Source organism: Passer domesticus, chromosome 2 (assembly GCF_036417665.1).
Source record: "Passer domesticus isolate bPasDom1 chromosome 2, bPasDom1.hap1, whole genome shotgun sequence".
NCBI lineage: Eukaryota > Metazoa > Chordata > Aves > Passeriformes > Passeridae > Passer > Passer domesticus.
Window position 1 is genome coordinate 118,905,118 of NC_087475.1, and position 26,648 is coordinate 118,931,765.

A 26,648-nucleotide genomic window follows, 5' to 3' on the forward strand; every position below is an offset into this window, starting at 1 on the left:
ATTCTTTGCAAGATGCCTGCCATTCTCATGAATTCAACTTTTGCATGGTTGATTTTGGTTTAGATTTTTGTGATCATAAAATCAAACCTAAATTAACAAAGGCAGACCAACTTTGCTTCCATTTTCAATACCTTTCCTAGAAGAAATGTCTTGCTCTACATTGGGAAAGTGGAGTTTTTCTGTCTGTTTTGAAAGCCAGACCCATGGTGTTACTAAACTCTTTCTTTTTCCCTCTTTACCTGCTTGGTGAGTCAAAAAACAGCTAAAAATTGCACTTTACATACTGCTTTCCTGTTTTCTGCCTACCAGATTGCACATGCTGAAATACCTTACATATCTACACCACGGCAAAATTCTAACAGTACATAAAAAAGCTAGCACAGCAATAAGTTGAATATTTTTAATATAAATACAATTTAATTAGTTAAAACACAATTTTCATCGGACAGCCAGAATCAGCAACACAGGAAAGAAACATGAAGAACTTACAACAAACTCTACATGACTGCAAATGCTCAGAAATAACTCATGTATTAAGAAAGCTGCAATCTGATATTTAAAACTGCAGGTATTGCCTGTGAGAAGGAACTTCACCAGCATATATTCACATATACTGATAATGGCACTACTGTCAGTGGGAGCACTCAAATGCTAAACTGTAGGCTAGGAAATAAAAAAGTTTGTCTTGTCCTGGTGTAGCAGAAAAGGAAAGAAAAATGGAAATTTCTAACTCAACTTTTATTTTATTTATGTACACATAGATTTTCTACAACCAAGCTACACAAAATATGTGTTTGAACAATATCTAAGAGTGCAATATAGAACTTGTAGAGTATTCTGGGTTTCAGGAAGTTTTCAGCTTCCTGAATAGTACTTATGTTTTCTGGTTCCAGCCTCGACCTGCAGTTGTGGCTTTTCCATGGCCATTTATAGAAAATTATTCCCATGGAGTAAGAATTTCTGAAGGGAACTCTGAGTGACACAGAGTCTGAAGAGCTGACATGTGAGAGGAAATGGAACTCTAAGTTTCATCTGCAAGATAACTGAAGGGAAAATATTTTCAGTCATTTAAATAATATTTTTCAGTGATGAAGATACAAAATAGTTATGTTTCTTCATAAATGAAGACTTTTCCGTGAGTATTATTTTTTATATTTAGAAAACCCCATCTTAACTGTTCTTGAAATATCCACTAACTCAAACCAGCAGATTATTCAGAAGCCTGTTGGAAGTCATTACCTTTAAATTCTTTAAGTTTCAAGAGAAAGAAATATTCTACAAGTAAGCTGGAACCTAATTTTTTTTTTTTTTTCCTGATTCTGCCAAGCCCACTTTTCAACTAACACACTCAGACTTACACTCATTCTCAAGGAACTGCTCATTACAATCTCTGCCAGCCTGAGCTTCCTGATATTTACGACTGTATAATTATTTTCTCAGAAATACAGCATAAAAAAGTTTTTAAGCTAGATAAACAAACTATTTACAGCTGGAACAAATGTGGCAGATTCTACTTCCTCCACCAACACTGTTTGTTAGAATCCACTATTTGTTAGAAACCACAGTCATGACTTTGTCACAGAGGACCTCAGTAGCGTTTAATGGGAATATCAAGTGCTGGTACTCAAGCTTTGTGGCAGAAGCAGTGACAGTGAATGGAGGACAAAGCAATGAGACAATGCTGTCTTATCTTCTCTTCTCCCAAACGCCAATTAGTATAAGGAAGAAGAGTTAGGCTTACGTTATCAAGCCACAGGAAATTAAATTTATGAACGGTAACAGAAACATGGGAGAATTTCATCACTTCTCCCTGTAGATCCCCTCTAGAAGTCACCAACTCCTGAGTTTAAATACTGTACCCCATCTCTTTACAATCATGTTTCTGAAATACCAGCTCTGAACCTCCTTTAAAAAATGCTACTGTATTTAGTTCAATAGCTGAGAGTGCTGTATGGAAACTCCTGAGATTCTGCAGCCTTGGGAAAGCTGGCACAGCAGAGGACCCAGCAGGAGTTCTCAGGAATGAAACAGAGCCCAAGGCAATGGAGGGTCAGAAACCTCAAAGGCCTTCTAAAGCCACTTCACTTTGACTCCAGGCTCTTCATGCCCCTTTTTGAACTCTCTTGAATATTTAAAAATGCCACATACAATAATTTCCTGTTTTGTTTCTCCATTAACCTCTACAGAATAATACCTCTAACAAAAAAATATTAGAACATAAAATATTTCTTTCTGTGCAGGACTAGGCTCAAATACTGCTTTCCCCCAATGCTGTATCCCCATCAGTGGTGAGTTGCAGATGGCTGACTAGCAGATTTAATAGAATTATTGTTTTCCTAATACACAGAGTTAGACTTCTGGCAGACAGAAACTGTGGTTTGAAAGTGTTTGCATCTGGACTTACGTATTTAGTAGCCATTGACAGACCTATTCTTCAGTTATTTATTTCCTTTAGGAAATAGTTTGTACCAGTATATTGCACCATCTCATCATGCCAGAAGGAAAAAAAAAAAAAAACAGGCTGAGATTTTCCAATTCACTAAGCTGGTAATTTTTTTCACAGTTTCTCCAGAACAATGCCTCAATTAAGCAAAATGATAAATCATTCTCCATTTAATGGGAATGAGAGAATAGACACTAAAATAATTTTCTGACAGCCATCTCAGAAAACATGCAATCTTTAAACATTACATTCTAATTAGAAATGATAACTAAAAAGCAGCCATGGAATTTTTCTTGATTTTCACATGCTGATTGTCAAAACACAAGAAAAGCTTAGAAAATGTGCTTTTGCTTTCTATGTCCATATTAAACCCTTAAGGCTTTTGCTCCTTAAACTGCTTAATCTGGCCAAATGAAAAAAGTCTTCTTTTCCAAAGCATTTCCAAGACAGAAATTGCACAAGCTCCTCCTCAAACACAGCTTTTTGAAAAATGTTACTATGATTGCTATTCCAGTGAAAAAGAATCTCATCAATTTACCAGGAAGTAGCCACTTAATAAATCATTCATCACATTGCTTTGCAACAGCCATTTCATATATAAAAATTTTAGGGTTTATGAGGCAATCTCTTGTACAGCAGAGGATGAGCAGATAATGAAGAAAATAAGACCTTCATCAGTTCTACAGCTGTTCTCCCCCTTCCTATAAAAGCAAATTTACAGAAAAAACGCACAAAAACCAAACAAAACAAAAACCCAAATACAACTAGCTCAGCTATGAGGTGCAATGGTCTAATAAATGCTTCACACAGCAGAATCATCTAAAATATTTCTGGAGGTCTTCCATAAGAGACAGAGCAAACAAAGGAAAGGAAAGGAAAACTTAAGAAAAATTGATGACATGACATCTCCCATTAAAAAAAAAAATCTAATTTCTGTCAATTGAATACTTGATAGGAATGTGATTTTTTATTGAAGATATGTCATTCAAATATATACACTTATTACTGGCTGGTTTAACTGCCAGTAACTGCCAGACAAGGGGTCAGGACTACCAAAAATTCTTCATCTCATAGTAGCCTAAAATTATAACTACTAGAGTTGATAGAATTACTGCAGCTACAACACCTCTGTAAAATCCCCTCAGCTCTAGAGCTAATTTGGAATAATAATTGTCACCATTCATGTCAGGATCTTTTCCCCTGTTCCCTTCTAGTACATCCTATTCATTTTCTTACTGCCTTTCCATCAGCAACACTACTGTTTCTATCCTCAGCTTCTTTGTGATGTAGATGAGTAGCAGTCTCAAAACCAATGTGCTTCACAGATATGCCCTTAGAACAGGTGTAATTAATTTTCATACACTGGATAAATCTTGAAGTGAGTTCCTCAGAAGACACTAGCTAATTTACAGGAAAAAAAGAAAATCCTTCCCACACTTTCTCAGTGTTTAACCTTCATTTTAAAACCATTGCTTTTTCTTTTCAAATCTAGTGCAAGCAAAAAAGAAAGGAGGGCAGTTCATCAGCTGCCTTCCTGGACACATAAAGAGTTATTTGAAAGCTTTATCAACATTTTGCAAGAGAATTCTCTTTAAAATCCAAGTTCCCACCACTTCCTTTGTGGTTCCACTCAAACTGTGGGCAATAGCATTAATTAAAACCAGTCAGCCAGATTCAGAGTATGCGCTCTGTTTGTTGTTTTAAATTGTTGAATATCAATTACCTTATTATTTTGTGATTAGCATGAAACATATGCATCTATGTCTTGTGGCTTTTGGCAGTGATTTTAAAAAAAATTCAGCAACTTTGCATAAGGCTGTAAACCAGCATGTTTCCAGGCATTTTTAGCGCTGACTAGAGCCATTCTCAATCTGCTCACCAGCATGAAGTTAATTAGGAGAGGCATGAAGCTTATGGCCGGGTGCAGAAATCAGCAATGGAGCAAAATTATCCTTTTTTTGGCATCAGCCAGTAACTGCCACTGTGTCTACAAGATTTTTTTTTTTAAAACGCTTTTACTGTTAAGTATCAGTTTAAGCTTTAACTTTGTACCTTATCCAATTTTCTAAATCCTTCAATGAATGTAAATTGATGAACACATGAAAACGTAGGGAACTAATTATGTGAAGCTCAGGGAGGTACAATAATGTACTAATTTCCAGAAAATCCAGTTTCAGACATGGCCTTGGGATTCCTTTATCAGCAGTCATTTTTGACCAGAGTGCAACTGGCCATTTTATTCACAGAATGCCAAGCCAAGCTTGTGCTCCAACACAAACCCCTTAGCAAAATATCCATGTAAAAGGGAAAGTCCCTGAAAGCATCATTACAGTCTACACAGGAAAAAAATCATTGCAGCCTTGGATAAATGAATTTTATCAAGGCCCTATCTATTTTTCTTGTTACAAGATCACAGTGAAAGCAGACGAATATCATGAAAGAGACAGAGATACGAAAATCTTCCTACAAGTGTCCCTAGTAATATATTTTGCTCCTTATATCATATTAGATAAGGGATTTATTAGGAAAGAGGGTGCATTAAACAACCAAACAATAATCTAGGACTAGATGAAATTCAAACTCCTTTGTTTTAATTCATTTTTGCAAAGAATGGATTTTCTTGGCTAGGTCCCCTTTTACAGTAAAAGGACCTCTCAGCTACATAATGAAGCATTTGTTACCCCTGCTATGCCTCAAAATGTGCGCATACATTAGTTTTTCAATTTAGACAGTCTGCTGTTGAAATTACTCCCAAGCATCCCCCTCTCTACAGTATTTATTTGTAGTGTGTGAAAGTCCTGCAGGGTGTGAACTGGATTCCCTTCAGGTGAAGCCAAGACAGAAGACAAGGTCCTGGAGAGGAGCTAAGGTCATTCAGGCCAAACATCTCAACCAGACCTCATTTAAAGTAGAAGCCCCAAAAAGCCACAAACAGCTGATGCTGGGGCCTTACCCCAACCCTTTCACTACTACTGCAACGAGTGTCTGTCAACATCAAAATAAACTGAGTCTCATTCTGTGTTCTCTGGTTTATGCCAGCAGAGTTCCACCAGAGAACGCTGAATATCCCATCCCATACAGTTCTCATACACCAAGGAGACAATATTAGCTGGGTGCACAAGGACACATGGGAGGATGGAGTAACAGGAGTTCAGAAGCTTTCAACAGGAGGAAGATTGGGATATTCCAAGTCATCCCCTTTGTTCTCCTCTTCAGAAAAGAAACATTACAATGGCTCTTTTTCAGAAACTGCTATTGTCTCTTCCAACACTGACATATGTTTTTACTCAGAGTACTTCTTTAGGAAGTGCCATGAGCTTATCACATTCAAAAAAAGACCATTTTGTTAAGTGAACCTTTCTTGACTGTTTTACCCTCAAAACAGTTTTCTGAATGAGGACCCACACTCTTGGGAACATTGATTCTAAATGACACAGAGCACTAAACACCAAAATCCAGGGGACTTAAGTTGGACTCCCAACCTCCCAAAGCAAAATCTATTCAGCATATTGACATCTCTTGCAACAACCACTACCTGTGTATTTCACAGCACAAAGCAGAACTTGGACTTTGAAACTAGAAACAAGTTCAGACAGAACCACTAGGTTATTTCAAAACTTCCTAATTACAGCATTCCATCATGTCAAATTCGCATTAAAACATAATTAGAACATTAACATTTTGCTAGATAAATACAAAAGATGAATTTTATAATGGGAACATCAATCAAATATTGGTAGGTCTGACCTTAATTTTTTCTCTACTTTGAAGAAGATTGAAAGACAGTAAGGCTATCACAAGCAAAAACCCCAAAATGCTATCCACATGCAGGAACTAAGACAAAACATGTAGGTTTCCAAAAGGTACCAATAAAGCAGACAAATGAAGAGTAGAGATGGCAAAAGGAATCAGAATTTAGAGTTACAAATTATATCAAACCCACTATTTTTACCATGTCTTGCTTGTGGCAAAAGCATGCATATCTCTGATAAACTTTTGCAAAGAAATACAAATAATTTTCCTTCTTTTACTCATTATTCAAACAAGAGATGCTTGAAGAACTCTGGATCTGGGGACAAGATGAGCACACACAGGAAGCTGCTGCATTTTTCTAAATTCAGAATTAACACTAGAAGAACTTGGAAGAAGAGCAAATCAAATAGTAAAAGCACATCCCTGAAACAATGAGAACTCTGGAATCAAGTGAAACTTTGGGTTCTAATGAAAACACCTTCATATTGCTAATTCTTCTGAAGGTAGAGATTTAAAAAAAATAATTATGTATACTCAAGACAATAATAGATGATTCACAAGTGACTAAACAGAAAGAAAATGCACCATATTTACCATCATAGTTACCAACTCCAGCAGTAATGCTTCCTTATAAACATGATAGAAATGCAAAAATTAACACGATTTGAGTACTGCACAAATTTTGCATCAAATACATTATAAGTACAGCCTAAATACAAACCAGCATGCCCATTACTGACCATAGAAAAATCACATTAGACTGACACCATTTCTGTGCATATGAGAGATTTTTCCTTAAAAAAATTTCCCCTTATTTATTCTTTTGTTTTGAAACCATTTTTTGACAGTAGCCAAGCATAAGATGGATTGAAACTGCTTGCTGGTAAGGTAAGAAGTTTTTATATTACATTCTTGACCTTCCCTTTCCTGACTCCAGTTTTACTATGTAGTCCCTACTTTGTAGCAATCATTTTATGTTCAGGAAGGAGCTGTCATACTATAGCTACTTTTACATAAGCTTAAATTCTATATGAAGACAATAACAAATAAGGCAGTGGAAAGCATGGGCAAGTTTTAAAAAGACTAACAATACTCTTCTGTTCTGTGTTGGCTTTGCTCCACTAATTGGCTGAATTGTGCAGGATTGCTGGGAAGATTAATTGAGGCTAATGAACTGAGGTGCCTGCAAAGGGCAGGAAAGGCCCAACTCTCCAAGGCTGGTCACAGGGGCTGCTTTCAAAGCAAAAGATACATACAAATAACCCTAAGTTTGGAACAGGAACTTGTCACAAGCCACAACAACAACCAAATTCACATAATGTCATTCCTTATCCCTATGTGCTTTTCCAAACCTAAAACAAAAGTTGGCAAAAATAATAATTAAAAAACTAAGCAAAACGAACCGACTTGCTCTAAACTTAGTCTTAGTCATTTAGCCACCCACCAGCTGAAGCTGTTCATCAATTTAGACCTATGAGATGTTCTCAGATGATATAGTAAATGCTGCTTGGGAGTCCTGGCTGTAGGAGGCCTGGTGTCTGTGAGGACCACGGCTGGAACATGTGCCACCTCTCCAGAGCAGAGAGCCGGACTTCCCAAAGGCTCTTGTCAGCCCTGCAGGCTGAGGCTGAACAGCCTGCCTGAAGTTCTGCTAATCAATTAGCCCAGCTCCAGGCCAGCCCAGAGAGGGAACGGCTCAAAGGGAAGCATGGGGAGCAGCAGGACAAAGCTGTCTCTTGCACTGGAAGAGCTCTTCACGTGTCTCCATGCCCTGAGCATTGTTGTGCCTCCGAAAAGCCGCACTAATCAACGCTCAGGGCTGCTTTAAATACAAAAGTCCAGATCTGGTTATTTACTGGTGATTTACCACAAGGCCCAACATGAAACAAGCCAGCCCTTTGGAAGCTGCCACCAAGAGACAGGAGAAGGGGGACGTGGCACCTCCGTGCGACAGCCCCGCGAGGGCAGCGCGGGCCACCGCCCCACGGAGCAACTGGATTAGCAGAATTGTATAATTGCTGAGAATCCGGAAAATTAAAGCTCATGCAGTCATGAATGCTGCCATTATGTGCACATAAGTGTCATTTAGAAGTGCCTGCAGCCGAGGCTATAAATTAAGATATCCACACCTCCCTCTGAAGGCTGGGGATGTTTTAGAGCAGTGGGTCCTTACACAGAGGAAAATAAAACCAGTTTTCCATGTTTCTATGACTCTAGATGTATTCTATAAGCTCTTTTCATTTAACTCTGAGAGAGAAGTTTCAAAAGCATCTTTCATTGGTGAGGGAATTTCTATTTAAAACTTTAACTAAAATTATTTCAGTTGTCTCTGAAACCCTTGCTCTGGTCATACACTTATATCCCAGAGCACATATGACCATGTAATATCTTCTCAACAAATACAGTCCTCTTAAAAATTACTCAAGAAGAGGGACAAAAAGCACTCGGACCTCAAAGACTCTGAAATTCTAATTTCTTATTTTTCTTCATGAATGCTAGAAATAACAATTACACATTTCTATACTTAAATTTTGTACTTAAATTTTGTGTTGAGATATACAGATTTTTTTAAAGCAAAAACGCTGCTACAGCACACCTCCCATTTTGGGTGCTCTTGCATAAGATATAAATTATTATCATGCAAACAAAAAGAACATAAATGACATGGCCAAATTCTTAACATACATCCATTGCTCAAAGAAGAAACAATGAAAAGCTGTTTCAGGAAGAAGAAGGAAATCGCTACAACTCAAAATACAAAGACCATGACAGCAGCCAAAGGTCAGAAGTTTAAAAGTGTGCCAAAAAAGCTCTGACACCAGCCCAAAATAGGCATGCTACAAAGTACCATCTGTGCAATGTATGCAAATGTAAATGTTTTTGTGATCTGTCTGAAAACTCAAAAGAAATATAACCATAGCCTGTGGACACTTACACTTTGCTATTATTAGGAAATTCAGGTGTGGGATGTCTATTCAAGGAGGGAGTCTTCACACCGGCTTGTATTTTGCTTTAAAGGATACAACCCCTTCTGATAACTCTGCTTTGAATACAACACACACAGAATCTTCAGTACCTTTGCTGGAACAACACTGCAAAACCAGATACAGCATTTGGCTGTACAACATCAAATCTTACACTAACTCAATCTGCCCCAGCGTCTACTGAGTGTCCTTAAAATAAATTTAAAATTTTAAGAAGTACCCTTCTTCCCAAATTCCACATCATTTAATCCAACATTTTCATCCAATTAAAGTACTCTGAGTTTTTGTATTTAGTCCTCACAATATATTTATTTTCGCAAAGCTTTATGGGAATACTTCATCATATATTTTAAATAAATATGGTTTTTAAAAAATCTAAAAACTTTTCTTAAAGCAACAGCAAAACATTTCAGAGCCTAAAGAATTAATTAATGAATTTTCATTCAAAATTATCTTTAAAGATATTTTACAAAAAAGAAAAAAAACCCAAAACCAAAACCTGAAACCTCCTCTATGCTAAGTTTTAATGGAAAACACGTTGTAAGTACACAGAAATGTACATAAAGCATAATACACTGATTTTTTACTTGTACTGCAACTCTGTTGACTGAGGGTCCTACAATTACAACATTAACCTAAGCACTATGTTTCAGTGCAATGGCTGGTAATATCAAAATATTGTACTTCAACTGACCTGAAGGTTTAAAATATTCCCCAAAGAAGGGACGTAGTTCAGAATTTAAGGCCAAAGCAATTTAAATTTTATGGCATTTTTCTAAAATTACCCAAATTAAATATGAGAAAGTGAAAAAGTACGTCAAGGATTTGGCTACAAAAATTACATCACAATTTATCAGTAAATCTTAATATATACACCTACATATATATTCTTTTAAATATCTTAACCTACTTGTCAGGGGAAGCATAAAACATATAGCAATTAAAAAAATAATAAACATGAGTTTCAGAAACTAGAAAAAATTATCTCCCTGAGGAACAGCAAATTTAGGTCTTACAAAAGCCTGGAAGAAAGGAGGACTGTAATCATTATATTTGCAAATTATATGGAATCACAGAAAGTAAAAGCATTGAAGAACAGAAGCAGAGAAGCATAAAGTCTGAAGAAATGTATGAACAAAATCAGGCATGTGGGTAGAATATATTTTGCACTGAGGTTAAAAAAACACATTCACTTTAACCATGAACTATAGGGGGAAAACTGGAATGAGCCTGGAAAATGTTCAACATATTCACAAGAAAAACTTGCATGAAGAAAAGAAGATTGGTGATTCCAGGAGGATTACAGGTTTCAGGCAGCCATTAGTAAAATTATGAAGTATTCTAGATGAGGATTCATTTCCTACCATAGTACTTACTTGGTTCAGAGAGAGAATGGAAAGGACATAAGTGTAAGATTCTCTACTACAAATGAATGTACAAATTGGAATCATTATGAGACAAAAGGCAGAGAGGATTATTTGGGTCAATTTGCAGTTGATGCAAATCTGGATGGAGTTACTCACTATGGTGTTTATTTAAATAATCTAGTTTTTCAATGATGGAAACACAAAGAAAAGGGGAAGAAAACCAGAGCAAGTCTCAGGCCTATCGTGTATAAAGTACACAGACTTTGAAATCAGCCATGAAGAATGTGTATTAGTTACTCCAGTGACAGCAGTCTGAGGCTGAAAAGAAAAGGCAAGAAGGAAAAGGATTACAAAGAGCCAAGAATCCATTGTTTAGCTAACTATGGAGCAATTTTAAAACAAGTGTCCTTTTCAAAACCAGATTACAGGATGAAGTATGAAAACAGAGGATAAAATTTAGTAAATCTCTTGTAATACTTGGAAATCAAAGCTCCAACCATAGGAAATCATGATGATTCAATCTAAGTTCTTCAAATAAAAAGATGTTTCCCTCACTTAATCTAGTTAAGTTAGTCTATAGCTGGTTCTATAGCTCCCTGCTGAATTGGGTGCAGGACAGGAAACTTTAGGCTGAAGCTTTGCATGCACACACTGTTTACTGATTTTCTAGAAAAAGAAGTCCTACAGCTAAAAGCACATCAATGTTGCAGAGATACTTGAACAGGAGTGCTCTGGTTCAGTTTTAGACCAAGCAGACCATGCCAACTGCATGGACCCCAGTGAGAAATAGGGCAGTGAGGCAGTTCCCAGCTCATGGTCTCTTTAACGACAGTTTAATTAAAAACTTAAAATTATCAGTGGGACTGCTGGTCCTTGAGAAATCTGGATGGTTCATTATTGGCCATCACCCTTACTGGGAGTCTCTTTATTATTCCAAAACTTGAAAGAACTGTGATTGTAGCCTCCCAGCTTCAGAACCATTATTAGTTCTTGAATCAATGTCAGTAATTCGTAAAAGCTGCAACTCAGTCTTTATTACCTGGGCTGTCCTGGGAGGAGCATTACAAAAGCTCTCACCACAGGCACATGCTTCGGTCACAAAACAATTCAGATGATTTTACTGATACTACTCTGAGGAGTAAGAGTTACCGGAAGACTGCTAACCCTGCCTGTAAATCAAGACTACCATAACATTTCTATCTGTAAGAAACACAGAAATAAATTAAGTAATAAAAAATAATCTTTCAAAAACAGAACAAGAGCAGCTACTGGCCTCGCCTCATATCCTGCCAGAATTCCTGCTCACAAGAAAAACAGTCCATGTTGGAAGCAAGCAGAGAGGCCTATGGGAATGTGAAAAGTGTAAGGCTATTATTTCTAGACTTTCATTGCCAGAAGTGTGATCAGAGCTTCAGGAAGACACAGAAACCAGAAGACAAGGCAATTTCAATGTTAACCACAAGAATGCCAGAAGTCCAGTTCTGCACTGCTCTAGCTCTTGAAATTATATCAGTATTACCGCAAAAGCCTTCATAAAACAGATAGATATTTAATTTTAGTACAAGAAAGGTTGTTTTGGCAAGGCAGCCAGCTCTCCAAAATGCATAGAATGAACTCGGGTATGTATCCAGAAAAAACCCCCAACTAATTTATTTGCTGGTTAATAAATGGATGACTTTTTTTTTCCTGTCTGAACATTAGGAGAAAAATACCTTGAAAAGTATATATTTGAACTCATTATTGCTTTCTCAGTTCTAGTACTACCAGCAAAGATCTGGAGAGTGGGGAGGCAGACAGGTGGTACAGGGGGGAATTGTGCAAAGAATATCCTTAAAGAAACAGCAGTCTGGTCCACATACAGAGTTGGACTGTTTTAATAAATCAGTTCAACTTCACATGTTGACACGTTTTAATGGCTCTACCACTGACTTGTATATTTTAACACGTGTCTGTAAATACACAGAAATAAGCCAAGCTGACACAGGCAGTTTGAAACCAGTACAAATATTCAGCTGGGATACTAAACTTATTCAGTTAAGTCAGCTTCAAAACCTACTTTGAAAAGTAAACAAAGCTTAGCAAGTGCATATACATGACTGTAAAACACTTATAAACTCCCCATGAGTCCAAATCCTAAATGTGCCAGAAATCCAGCTAGGGTGCAGCTTTTAAAAATAGAAAAAAAAAAAGAGTTTTTTGGTTTTGAGTGTGTTTCAAATGTATTTGAATAGGAAAACATTGATATGTGGCATCCTTTTTTCTTTAATTTTCTGTTAAAGGGCTACCCAAAAAAAAAAAAAATCACTTTACATTCAAAGCAATTGTACTAACAAGCCTTTGATAAAGTATCATTCCAAATACACACAAAATAATTATTCAAAGTGACATAATATATTTCTCATGATGTCTCCTGACTTCACATATAATATAATCATGCTCTTTTTTTAAATCTCAGAAGCCAGACAATGTTTCCTCCTCTTATCAGCTAGCTTTAAAAAAAAAAAAAAATTAAAACACACGCACAAAATCTAACAAAAACTAACAAAAAAAACTGTATACCGATGGTGCCTGTGTTTGAAAATGTGACTTGCAAGGCCAGCCAAACCAAAAAGCTAGGATTGACTGACCAAAGGATAATTCCATTCACCTAATGTAATAAAGAGAAAACTATTTCCTTATCATTCAGTTTTCACAATTGCAAAGGATATTTTTAATCTACAAAAGTCTAGGAAAAATTTTATATTAATAAATTAAAGCAACAGTAGAAATCTATTACCTGTAATGTCAGAACAAATGCTTGTATTTTCTATGTAATAAAACTAAAAAGAAGACAGAAATAAATAAAAATAGGGACCTTCATAAATGTTTGCTTTGTTGTCTTACATTTTTTCTTTCTTCCACAATATTCTCCCCTCCAACTATTGTTATATCATTGGAGTGGAAACTGCTTCCATATAAATCAGTATTTAAGGTACTGTCATAAATCTTTGTTTTTGTTTAATGCTGCGATGAAAACCTAATATTGTAGATATTGTGGTGTAGACATCGCAGCACGATCCCCAGGACCCAGAGGCATCAAGTCAGCATGGAATCTCAGAAGTTCCCTCTGACAGGAGGGAGCCAGAGCTGCGTCAGGACTTGATGGCCATGAGAAGTGACAGTCATTTCTGCACGTCATGGAGAGCTGATCAACCAGCTCCACTTCATTACAGCACAGCCTTGCAGTGGCATTCATTATCAGTACCGAAGGGAAGCCCTGCCCCGTGTTAAACACAATACCTTGAAAAAGAAGAAATTTTAAGACCACAGTAAAGAAAAAAAAAATCTTTTGTTAAAGGACTCAAATTTGAAAAGTTGTTTTCAAAATGATGGAACGGCCTCTAGAAACTAATTAAAATTCAGCACAAAACAAAATTCTTGTTGAGGTGCAGGAAAACATTCTTGCACAGAAACGCTTTAAACCTGTTAAATGTTATTGGCTCCTGCCTTTTATAAGTAGGAGACACACGAGCCATCATTTCTTCACCCATTCCTTTGGTAAATTAGACCACATCAAGTGTCTCCTGTAATAACTTTTGTGATAGCCCAATTTCCCTTCTGTGATGGCCGTTTTCATGCTTGTTTCCTTTCTCTTATTATGTCAGTTTTTCCCTTGTCTGCATCATCCTCCCCCCATACTGGTTTAATAAGAAATAAAGAAAGAAATTCAGTTGTTAATGGCCATGTCCAAGGGAAAATGAATATGCTATTTGATTGCTTATGAACATTTAAAAAACAGAACACAGAAAATATTTACTTTTTTTCTAGTCACTAGGCCAACCTTTACAGACTAAACACTTATCATATTAATTCATTTTTCACTTACAGATTTACCAAGCACAGGAAGAAAAAGTAAATCAAGTTTCCAGAAAACCTTCAAAACATTAAAAAAGAATCATTAAAAATTAAACACACCTACTAATTGTACCATGCTATAAATATTAAATTGGTCTAAATATAGCATATTTATTGACACAAATTTTTAGAGCTGGATTTTTATTTTTTTTTTTAAATCTAGTGAGAGTGCACATACTAGAACAGGATGTACTTAGTATTAAGCAACCCTATATCAGATCAAAGGATTTCAGAGCCATTTCTAGCCAGAAAATGACATTATTTATACTACTGTCTCCACAGAGGATAAATCCATTTCTTGTTTGAAAAGGTTAGGCAATAAAGGGAGATTTATAAAACTAGTACAAATAATTGGTTTCCTTTTCCTTATCCCCTGTTGGCTGTAGTACTCGTTGGATAACCTTAAACCTCCACCCAGTCTGAAGCAAAATATTTTTACTGAGATTTTTCTGTACCTTTTTTTCTAAAATATCTACATAATTATCATTGTGTTTCTACTGAAACAAGCCCCTATTTTAAAGGGACGTACGTCTACTAATATTTTTTTCACAGTGTCCCAAAGTTCTCATTATATAAAACTGATTTTTCACAAGGTCACCCTGTACTATTTCACTTCTGTATGGAAAATGACAGCTCCAAATATTCAAGAGACAAAGACGGGAAAACATCTCAGAAGACAAAAGATGGGAAGATATTTCTAGTTTATAAACACAAATTTTAAGAATTCATTTAAAAGAGAGAGAAATGCTGCAAAAAATAAGAAGGTAAACAGTGACCTTAACAATGTCTGAAACCTAAACTGATGTGAGGTTTTATTATGGTTTACTTTTTAGTTCAGTTCTTGCCTAATATCAGCTTTATGTCAACTAAAAAAGACAATGAAAATATTTAATTTGCTAGCTAGAGGTAGCCCTTTGGGAGGGGAAAAAAAAAAAAAGGTTTGACACGCTGTGGCAGTCATTAAGAAAATTTCTAAATAACATTTGTAAATCAAGAGTTCCAAGACTTTATTGCATTTCACACACTGTCATTGATGATATCACCAATAGGTATGACAAATTTTTAAAAGCATGTCAGACTTGCTGATGACTATCACCAAGGACACTACATTAATAAAATCACTGAAAATTGATTTTAAATAATTATGAAGAGATGAGACTCCGAATGAAATCTTAGGTATCTTATGTTCTGTTTATCCATAATGGAGGCAGAACAATGCTAGCAAAGAACAAGAACTGTTTTTCTGTGTAATTAAAAATGAAATCCAACTAAACCATAATTGTACAGGAGGAATTTCTCAGCAAAATAGTTCAGTGCTGGTTTTCATGATCTCATTTAGCAATTTGATCCTGCTCAGCAGAAGACTTGGATACCTACTTATTAGAAGTTTCACATACTTAAATCTTCTTGATTTCCAAGTGACAGAAGAATGAACTTCAACACTTTGTGAAATTACTACTTAAATATTTGGTGTTTCACTGATGACAGGTTGAAAATTAATGCAAATTACTGCAGGACTTAATGCACAACTTTAACACCTAGGCACCAGAAATTAGGGAATATTTACTTGAATTCATTTCACACAGGCCTTGAAGCAATAAATCAGGCACAATGACTAAAGTGCAACTTTTTACCAAAATCGACAAATGGAATAAAACAAAAGAATATTTAATTTTCCTATAAATAAATGCAGTATTTGAAGACTTATTACTCTCTATTAGAAATGCCCCATGCATATCCAGCTACAGGAATGATGTGAAAACCACAAATGTTAGAAGGGAGAATGCCCCCTTAGTATTCTCCACTAAATCTATGAATAGTCAATTGCCCCTCTCTAATACAGATAATGCATTGCAACAAGCTAGCAATTGGTTAAACAAACTCTACTCAGGCACAGTTGACATTAGGCTCAGAATCCTGAAAGTAAATGCTACTCTTCTAAAAAAATGTTATGAGGGAACTGTTGAGTTTGTCACAAGCACAACAGAATCGTTGAGGAAGAACTATTCACTGCAGTAACTGTAACAAAGTACATTTAACAAGCAGAGGGAAAAATAATGAACAAGAATAAAGAGGTGTACTACAAAAATCAGAAAGTGGGGTTTTTTTTGCAAAAAGCACATCTTGAATGAACTCAGAAAGGTAAAATGTATGTACCTGACACAGAACTACTCAAAAATCCCATAACAGAGCCCTCATATTTCGGAACTTTTAACCAAATAAGTGGGTATGCCAACAAAAATACCAGAGAGGACACTTGCTCTTTTCTTTTTCAAAGTAAGTTTTGTGGGTTTGCTTTGTTTCTACACCTCATTATATTCTGAAAACATCTCCACAATGGTGATAGTTGTAGAAGGTGGAAGAGACCTCTCAAATCTTCCAGTGCAACATTCCTGCTGAAGCTTGGTCAGCTAGCGCAGGGTGCTCAGGTCAACTACATCCTGTCAGGTCTGCAGTATCACCACAGAGACTTCATGACCTCTCCTGTTTCCCCCTTTCAGTGAGGTCTTCTGGTCAGATAGAATTTTGTGTCATTTTGTTTGTGCCTATTGTCTCTTCTCCTTGTCACTGGGCACTACTGGGAAGTGTTTGGCTTCCGCTTATTCATTCCTCTCCATTAGGTATATTCAGACAAGGATAAAGATCCTCCTGAGACTCCAGACCTAACCTCTTCCGAAACAGAACAGCTCTCCACTTTTTTAGTGATAACATTCCAGCCTGATCTCCACCTTCCAGCTGTCTCTCAGTAATAACTCCTACTGACACTACCATTTGTCTGAATTATTGAAGCCTATTCTCACTCATTCAGCTCTCCAATACTGGAAAATATCCACAGTGGCTTTCCAGTGCTATACAACTGTATTCCAATCCACTTTCTTCAAAGTAATATTAAGTCATCAAAACTGAACAAAACCTCCAAAACTGTAACCAGGGGCAACATATTACACAGTACTTCCAGTATATTACACACGGGACCGGTTTCTGATATTATCTCTCCCTTGAAGTACTCCACCATTCAGACAGAAGCATGCAGCACAGTTTCTAGCTGTTTGTTTAGTTTTGCTCAAAAATAAATTGATGAAATAGACCATTTTTAAAGTCAGAATCAAATCCATTAAAGTAATCTTGAGCAAGATTACTAAGAGAAAAGAAAAAAATAAAATTCCCTTTTCTTTAATCCCATTTTAATTATCTTCCAGCTAATGGAAGTCTGCTCCAAATGCTATTTTCTTCTTTTGTGTTTCCTTTCATTTACTGAAGTGCTCATCTTGGCTAATAGATGCCTGCAAATCAACCAGGCTGTCTGTCTTTCCCAGTATCTACTTACCAGAAGGTATAGCCCAAAAGCTAATGAGCTGCTAAACATTGCTGCCATTGAAGAGAGATGTATTGTGAATTTGCAATTTTGCCAAACACCACACACATAACTGATGATTCCTGTCAGTAGCTGTAGTGTGAGATCACGATTGACTCCAAGGTAACAATTAAAATGGAATACATTAAGGAACTCGTTATGGATAGGAGGAGCATAAAGCTTGTCACTGACTATGGCTTCATTTCTTTGATGCAGACACCTCACAAAAGCCTTGATGATTTGCCAGGTATTGTAGATGATCAGTCCCTGTATAAAACTTAGTTGGAATAGTCGATAGTTTTGTTTACTGCAGGGAAATCACAAATGTTATTTATTTTGGAATATTAATCTCTTACATGCCCAGACAGAATAACAGCTAAATCATTCAGAAGAAAAGTATTACCATACAGTCATTTCACTCATACAATTAAAGACCTGATTTACACACAAGAGCCTGAATTAATTCCACACTGACCTTTCCTCTCATATGCCTTAGTTCCCATTTTACTGCAGAAGAGGAAAATGCAGCTCAGAAGTAGATTCACACCAAAGGGTTTTGATAAATGCACTCCTGTACTCGGTATAATTTCCTTGGTATAATTTCCTTTAAACACCAAAGCCTTTTCATGAATCTACGTGTTCACTAAAACTTTCACAGCAGAAGCAGCTATGCAGGGAGAACATGAAATTTCATCATTTTCAAGATGTGTTTTATCACTGTGTTCATAAACCATAACTGTCTACTTTGAGATGCTAAAAATTAATCTTTTGCAAGAAAAAGGGAGCAATTCTTTTCAAATACATCAACACTTGAATGTGTCCTTTATTTACATTCAGTAACTCAGTGGTCAAAGCTCTTGCCATATGTCATGACATCCTCAGGGACCATTTCCCCAATCATCTGTACTGTCACAAGAAAGGGTCAGAGATGTTTATTTTTGTTTATTCATTTTAAATAAACAAATAAATAAGATTTAAAAAAGACCAGTTCACTCATGACCACTTCAAAATAATATTCACATTTAGTTTGCTCCCTTTCAGTGAAGCTGTCCAGAATGTCATGCTGCAGATTTCAGTATGTTCTTCCAATTATAACTTCTCCTGCCACTAGAGTTCTGAGGTGCAGTGAATTTTTACATAATGAAAAGAAAGCTACAACAGCACAAAGCTCAGGCTTCTTTGGAAGGCTGCTAGTTTAAATGAGAAATGAAAACAAGGCAGCAACAAAACCAGACACATTTCAAATCAGAGGTAAAAAATAAAGCAATGCATTAAGCCAACTTCAGAAATTTTCTATTTTTAATGCATTTTAGCTCCTCACACCTGAGCTGACTGATCTGGAGGTCTTAAAATTGTATTTTTTTATTACTATTATTATTTTTACTAGTTTGCTGTGCTTCATTAGATAAATTCCAAGCTTGACTTTTTGCACCTAACAAAGCATAAAAGACTAAATCTATGAACCGCTGCTTTCATTATACTCTCCCTTTTAAGGCAAAAACACAGCTTTCAAGCAGCACTGAACAGTATCTAAGTGCAGTGGCTCACGAAATACTGGACATGAAAATCAATCAGTTTATCCTGGGAGTCTAGACATGAAATGAGATGTTTCTCATGTAACTTTCAGAAATGAAATTGGAGAATTTCCATCACTGTAGCTGAGCATCACTGTATGGGTGAAAAGCACATGGACAAAAGAGTAGACATTTTTCTGCTTAGGAAATACCTGTTAAATGTGGATCTGTGAGCAGCAATCAGACAGCGAAAAAAAAAAGGCATTCTCCAAGGACATATATGATTAACAAGCTGGAACCAATTAAAGTCAAGTGAAATCCATTAGAACAGAAGTTCCTCAAAGTTCTGGTCATACCTGTCTGGGTGGCCATGTGCTGCCTAGGCATGTACATGCTACAAACCTAATGTTTCAAACTAGTAATCTAAAAGCAATACTATAAATCGACCCTAGATAATACTCTGCGCTGGAACTCTAATTTGAGCATTGAGCAAAACTCTAATTTTGAAAAGCAAAAAATCACTCTTTCATGACATGAACTGAAATTTAAAAAGCCATCCACAAACCCCAGTATTTCTAGTTATTAAATCAAATAAGATTTATATCTATAGATATAGCTAGATATATAGATATATATTTTTATTCCAAGATTATTTGTAATAAAAATATATATAAATAAAAATCTGTCTTTGGTAGTATCTTAAAAAAGTTAACTTGAAAAATCAGAAATCCATACCGAAACTTGATAATGTTGATATTTTCTAACTTAAATTGTTTAGGAGAAAATAATATCTACAGTGGTTGAAGGTTAGTTGCAACAGTTCTTTTATCTGACGTTTCTTCTATCCTTTGTTTACAAGGAAAAAAAAAGTTTTACCAAATGACAATTAACCAATTGCAAAATTTGAACTTTGCAAAGCAATTTCATGCCATCTCCTCTAACACTGACTCTCTAGGTAATCATTTCACTCTAGAAATACCATCAAAACACCTTTTCCAACTCTTCTGCAAGGCACTACATGTGACAGCTCAGGAATACTTCCAAGTGGAGGCCACACTCTTGACTGATATGAAGGTTTCCAGTTCCAAAGTTAATACACTGTAATTTCTGCAAAATTTCTGGTTTTGTCTGTCTCATCTTCACTGGAAATTCAAGCCTCAACAGCACTGTTCTAGAGTACAACTGCACAAAGCTCATGCTCCTCTTCTGGACAGAACTTTTCTGCTGTTGCTTCATGTCTGGGGTGGGTTTTTTCCTGCAAGTTTATTACATTAATTTTTTTTATCAGCCAAAACCAATTTTTAAAAAAACAATGTCCAATCATAAGCATGGTTTGGGTTTTTTTTAAATAACAAGCACCACCACTAGTGGTCCATTCAGATAAAGATAATTTTTTAGCTGGGGATAAAAAATAAGGTGTCTGAACACTGGCCTCCCTCAGACTCTGCATTCCCCTCACATCACCCTGTCTCATCCATCCTTTAGCAGGTGTTCCTTTTTCCCTTCTTTCCACCAGGACTGGTGTCAGCTGGTCTCACAGACGTGGCTTTAAAGACCATGTCTGTGATGGCAATTCCTAGAGCTTCCTGCCACTCCTTTCCCATCCAGCCCTGTCCCTTACAGCAGCTCAGGGTTACCCGAGCTCATCTGGAGCTCCAACCACAACATTGGGTGTGATGAAATAAGCAGAGGCTGGCTCATTTTATCAATTAACTGAACACAGACACAGGCAAATGTGGCTCCCACTGGCCAAGGCCCAGAAACAGAGTCAGAGTTCCATGGAAGCTGTGCCTGCTGCTTTTCATGGAGCATCAATACCTGGTTACCACAGAGCCTAGACAGTTGCTAAATATTTAAGAGAAATAACAGCTGCGAATAATAAAGCTCTCCTTAGAAAGGGAAAAAAAAGCATCATACTCATGCTGGGAACCAAATTAGTGTGCTCAGAAAGGAGAAGTTACTCATAGCTTAATGTTAAGCAATACGGCTAGAAGCAAATACAACTGAAGTTACAAAACAATTTTCTCTCCTTTCTATATGACCTTTCAAATTCTCCTGTACTAAATGAAAGAGGGTTGATTCTCACCCATTCCTTCAATATGGAACTTAATCAGACATTTACAACAAAAAACCTATATAAACTGAAGATTTTTATCTGCCATCTGCTGATAAATATCACAGCAATGCATGTAAAGAGGTCAGAAAGCCAAGAGGAACACAGCTCTATTATCAGAAATATTAAATCACCAAGCTTATCCACAGGTAGTCTGACACTCCCCGCCTTTGGAAATCAAACAGAAGTAGATCAAAGGGTTAATACACACTTGGTATTGTTGTAACAAGCAGGATATCAGCTGGTAGGTGAGAGCATACAGAAAGGCAGCACTGACGCCCAAGGAAAATACCAGCTGTCTCTGCTCAGAGAAGACAGATTACCACCTGTCCCCGTTATCTTCCACACACAATACCAGCCACGCTGGCCATTTTAACAGGGATAACTGTACCCATATGCTGTTTAATTTTGAGCTGCACTCTCCCTCCTTGTAAATATTCGTTATGGATCAGTCTAAATTGTAGATTAGCTCAGTGGTGATGTTTAGCTAGAGGCTGAACTTCACACTTTAGCTCCCCAAAGCCTTAATGTACAGTATGCTGTGTTGGCGTCACCACTTCAGGCAAACAGCAGAAAGCAAACACATATGCACATGTTTGTGCACACACAGAGACACACAAAGAGAGGAAAATAATCTTTAAAAATATTAAGATTTTAAAAGTACTTTCTAGAAGAACTGTTTTAAGCCACATCCTGGCAAAAGAGCTTTGTTTTACATACTGTGAGAAGCCTTGCTTACCTTTTAAGCAATATACGAAATAGTGGTGTTACAAAATCATAAATACTGCTGCAGATTTCAAAACAAGAAAAAAAAGACCAAAAAGAAACAATCTTTCCACAATCTATACAATTAGGTAAAAAAAAAACACGTGTCCTACTAAGTTTTACAAAGGCATTTTTGAGAGAAACACATAAACAGCACTTTTTTTTTAAAAAAAGCTAATAACTACAATCTCCTAAACAACTGTCTGTTGGTTTGGACACTTGATTCTTGCAAGTTAACTGGGTGTTTTTGTTTGAAATGTGGCTCTAAGTAACACCTTTATGACATAATCGGAGTTTATAAAAAAATAAGAAAAAGAACAAAAATAATCATCTACAGTGTACTGCGGCCACCTTCACAATCACAGTTCTGCCAAAAAGAAACCAGACTCAACCCAAATTCTCAGATCCCATAGGAGCAGCAAACTTTAGTAGAGTATTACGGCTCTTCTTTTTATTCTTTCAGCCATTCTGTGTGTTGAAGCCACACAAAAAAAAACCAAACAAACAAAAACCACACCAAAAAACCCACCAAACAAACAAATAAAATTTTTAAAAATCCAAGAAAAAACACACTTCAGAATTGCTGGCATGGAATACAGCTGGCTGCTGTCCATCAGCCAGATGTCAGTGGCTAAAAGCTGCATCACTTGCAGGGAATAGCAAGGGTGTCTGCCTAGGAGGCAGGAAGACATCAACAAGCAGTGGGATGAAGGACCTTGTGTTCTGAGTGCCCCTGAAGCTTCAGAGATTTGCAGAGCTCTCTAGTCTTGCTCAATCCCTGTGAATATTTCACCCTAGCAGCTGTTCAGATGTTTGTTTGAATAGATTTTTGTAAAAAATGTTGAAATAATTATTTTGGATAAAGCTCTTGCATCATGGTCTAGGCTGCTAGTTATTGCAGGGCTCTGAGACAATGCACTGTGGTTTTGACCCAGAATCAAGTATTCACTTATGCTCCTTTCAGTTTTAAAAAAAAATTAAGACTCAAAGACATGAAAGATTCACACTGAAAGCAAAGGCTCATAGATTTCCTCTGGTCACTCACTCCTTCAACTCACTCTGTTCCATCAGGCGTGAAATTCGTGATAGTTGAAAAGAAACTTAACACCATATCCATCTCCATGTTTTTTGCTAAAAGACCAAAACACATCAAAAGTTCACCACTAGTCTTTGCAGCATTTCAAAGCTCTCAATTTTTCAAACTAAAATTTCAGCACATGTTATGTTAATTTATAATAAATATTTTAACTCTTTCTATGTCAGCACTTTACTTGGCACTAAGTTCCTGAGCAAACACACAGGCAAAAAAAAAAAAAATTCCCAACCAAAAATCCAAAAGCCTACAAAAAAAATTCTTTTCAGCAGCGACATATGATTTCTTATTACAAATTTGCAGGCTAAAAGACACATCACTTTCATAAAATTAAACCAAGGAAACTTTTAATTTTTAAACATGATGTAAGAGATGCAAAATTTATCGGCAAATTGTCTAAAGATATCTACTCATTTAATTAGCTCCCACTTCACTAAAGCTGGTAAAAATTTATTTTACTCTCAGCTGAAGCAAGGAAAGGCTTTTCCTGTGCTGATCAACAGAGCAACTATGTTGCCTTTAATGATGACTCAAATGCTCTGAAGATGCGTGTCTTTAAATATAAATGAATTTACCTTGTTAAATTTGTTCCCCTGTCTCATAAGGGAGGTATATAACCTTTAAATTTTAAAATAAAACTTGTAAATCTACTAAAAGATTATTCATATCTGAACTTCAGACTCATCATTCATTTATATTCTATCTCCAGAAAAACTAAATTGACCATTAGAATATTTATATTGTTTCACAGGTTTCATGCATAAGTCTTTATTCCCTATGGAATAGTCCTGTTAATTTGACCTAAACCCCTGCAGTGGGATGCAATAACATTATACTAAACTGTAAATATTGTAAACAGAGATTTCTTCAGGTAGCTACTACATTAAGTACACTTTTCTACAGTTGGCCTAAAGAAACTCTTTCCACACGGTTTTATGAATTGACAAATTCTTTTTAGTTTAGGAACTTTAAAGAATAAATCTTTCATGCAGTGAAAATGTGATTGCTTCAGCTTGATGAGATTTTTGTTTCAAGTAACCAAACACAGCTGTGTAATCCAGCCAAGAAACATCGGTCCCTATGCAATGTTATTACTTAAGGTTAATATAACAGGTGAAAATAAGGAACATCAGGTGGAATTCTAAAAGTGTAGCTGATCATTAGGCTAATGTCAAACAAGAAAATTCACCCATAGGCATAAATACTGTACAGAAAGAAGTCACCGAAAAGATGGCAGAATCTGAAGGAATATTATTTTTTCATACCTTTACCAAATACATACTTGTAGTCTGGCAGCAATATGCCACAATCCTCCCTGCTTTTATCAGTATTTTTCTGTGAGAAATGCCTGGAATCCAGTCTCTATATTACACTGGTAATTAAGGAAGAAAACTGCATGCCGATCTAGTATCCTTATTTATGGAAGAATGCTGAAGAAGTGCAAAATGTGAAGAAGTACTGCAAAAATAAACCCTCAAAAACCCATCAAGTCCCCACAAAAAGTCACCCTGCCAGAATTCAGAATTTCATCCAGTCTCCTCAGAAAGAAGACTGCGGGGGCAATGACCTAGTTCCAGCCATGAAGAAATGCTGGATATTAAATGGTTCTTCTGACTTGGAGAAAGCATAACAGTAAAATGTTTACTAGCCTGGAATTGAAAACCAAGAAAGATATAAAGGAGGCCAATTTATAAATTGGAAAGAGATTAATCTAAGGGAAGTAACAGAATATAAATGTGTTCTGGTTGTCTCAGGCATATGTTTTGGTTTTTTTTTTCTTTCTAAAAGTGACTGCAACACAAGTATAAATTAAATGGAGTACATGGTGTGATTCTTGGGGTGTCCTGTGCAGGGCCAGGAGCTGGACTTCATGGATCCTTGTGGGTCCCGTTCACCTCAGAATATCCTATGATTCTATGCCACTCTTGACAGCAAGATGAGATTCCCACTTTCATCTGCTTATTCACCCTCCCTTACCAGGAGCTCTCCTCCCTGAAAAATACCTGATAAAAACCTTAGCCTAGATGTAGGCTAAGTATCAGCTAGCACATAGACTTTTCCTAACTGTGTTGTGTCAAAACAATTCTGCACAGTTTACATAGCATAATTCAACTCAGATTTTCTCAAAACAGGTTGGGTTGCCTTGATGGTGCAGTCAGGCTCCCTCCAAGCAGGGATGTAATAATGGTAGGGAAGGATAGAGCCAAAGAGCTGGGACCAAAACCTCTTAACTGGGCTAAGCAGTAGCTGTAAGAGCACATCTGACCCAATTTGACAGAAAAGCAGTTCATGTCACATCAGCCAGTTCCCCACCTCTGTGGGGCTGCACATACAGAGGAAAGGGATGAGGTTATCCTCCACCCCCCCTTTCTGAGCCACACAGTGACAAGAGCAATTGCAGGATGGGAATAATGCAGCCTAATACTTCAGCAGCTGCAATCCAGAGAAGTGAAATCCACAGTACTGGAATTGCTCATGCACTCAAAATAGCCTGTGCTGGCTGTGCATTTCTACATGTAAGAAAGTCTTTTTTTTTTTAATTCTTTGTGAAGACTTACAAAGAAAGAATAAACCTCTGAAAAGGAATAGTCCAATTCTGCCGCTGTTCTTTTTTGAGGCTATATGAATTCTCAAATATTTAATTACCTATTATATCTTGCAGCTATTAGATATATTGCACCAGGTCTGAGTTTAGGTGCAGTGATTGAGATAGAGAAAGCCAGAGCAGCTACAGCCAGTGTCTTTACTGGGAAGTTTTCTTTGCAGGCTTAACAAAGTACACCGACATCCAGGCTGAGCTCTCTCACATAAAACAGATAATAAAATAAACCTTTCCAAACTATAGTCAGGTTATTTATTTTAGAGGGAGACAAAATCATTCCCATTAACATCTCCTCTATCTTCCTTTCATTCATGACAAAGTCCATGTACACAGAATGCACAAAGAATTGCTGATCTTGCCACACACGGAGCGAGTTGTGGCATAGCCCCACAGGACTGGCAACAGAAGGGAAGGGTGGTTTAGTCTGCATCTAAACTGAAAAATCCTGGAGACCCGAGCAGTAAAACAGCTCTGGACCGTGTCTGGGACTCACTTCCGACTGCCAGCTCAGGTGGGAAGCACAACTGGCTGCAAACTGGTGGGAAGAAATCACAGGACAAAGTCCGAGTTTAATATTCAAAGGCTGGAACTTGCTACCTCCGCCTGGGAAAGTGTCTACAGCAGCACCTTAAAAGTACAACCCTGGCACTCCCTGCAGCTTGTACAACTCTCCCTACCCTCTCTTTCAACATGTTCACTCCTAGACTAGGGTGGAAGCTCTATTTGATCCTGGGAATGCTGGAGTTCATTCTATGGTCAGAACAG

General features: G+C 36.8%; 1 protein-coding gene across 9 annotated transcripts in view; it reads right to left on the reverse strand.

Annotated features, from left to right (window-relative positions):
* Nucleotides 1-26,648, reverse strand: part of ROBO1 (roundabout guidance receptor 1) — a 674,462-nt gene that overhangs the window by 206,416 nt on the left and 441,398 nt on the right. Inside the window, exons 1-2 of one of the 9 annotated variants that reach the window (XM_064410944.1) lie at nucleotides 17,770-17,869; nucleotides 14,413-14,460 (exon numbers count right to left, since the gene is read on the reverse strand). The exons of the other annotated variants lie outside the window; for them this stretch is intronic. The gene's annotated coding sequence lies outside the window, so the exon portion shown is untranslated. Of the gene's footprint in view, nucleotides 1-14,412; nucleotides 14,461-17,769; nucleotides 17,870-26,648 lie in introns of those variants that run through there. 9 annotated transcript variants of the gene reach the window in all.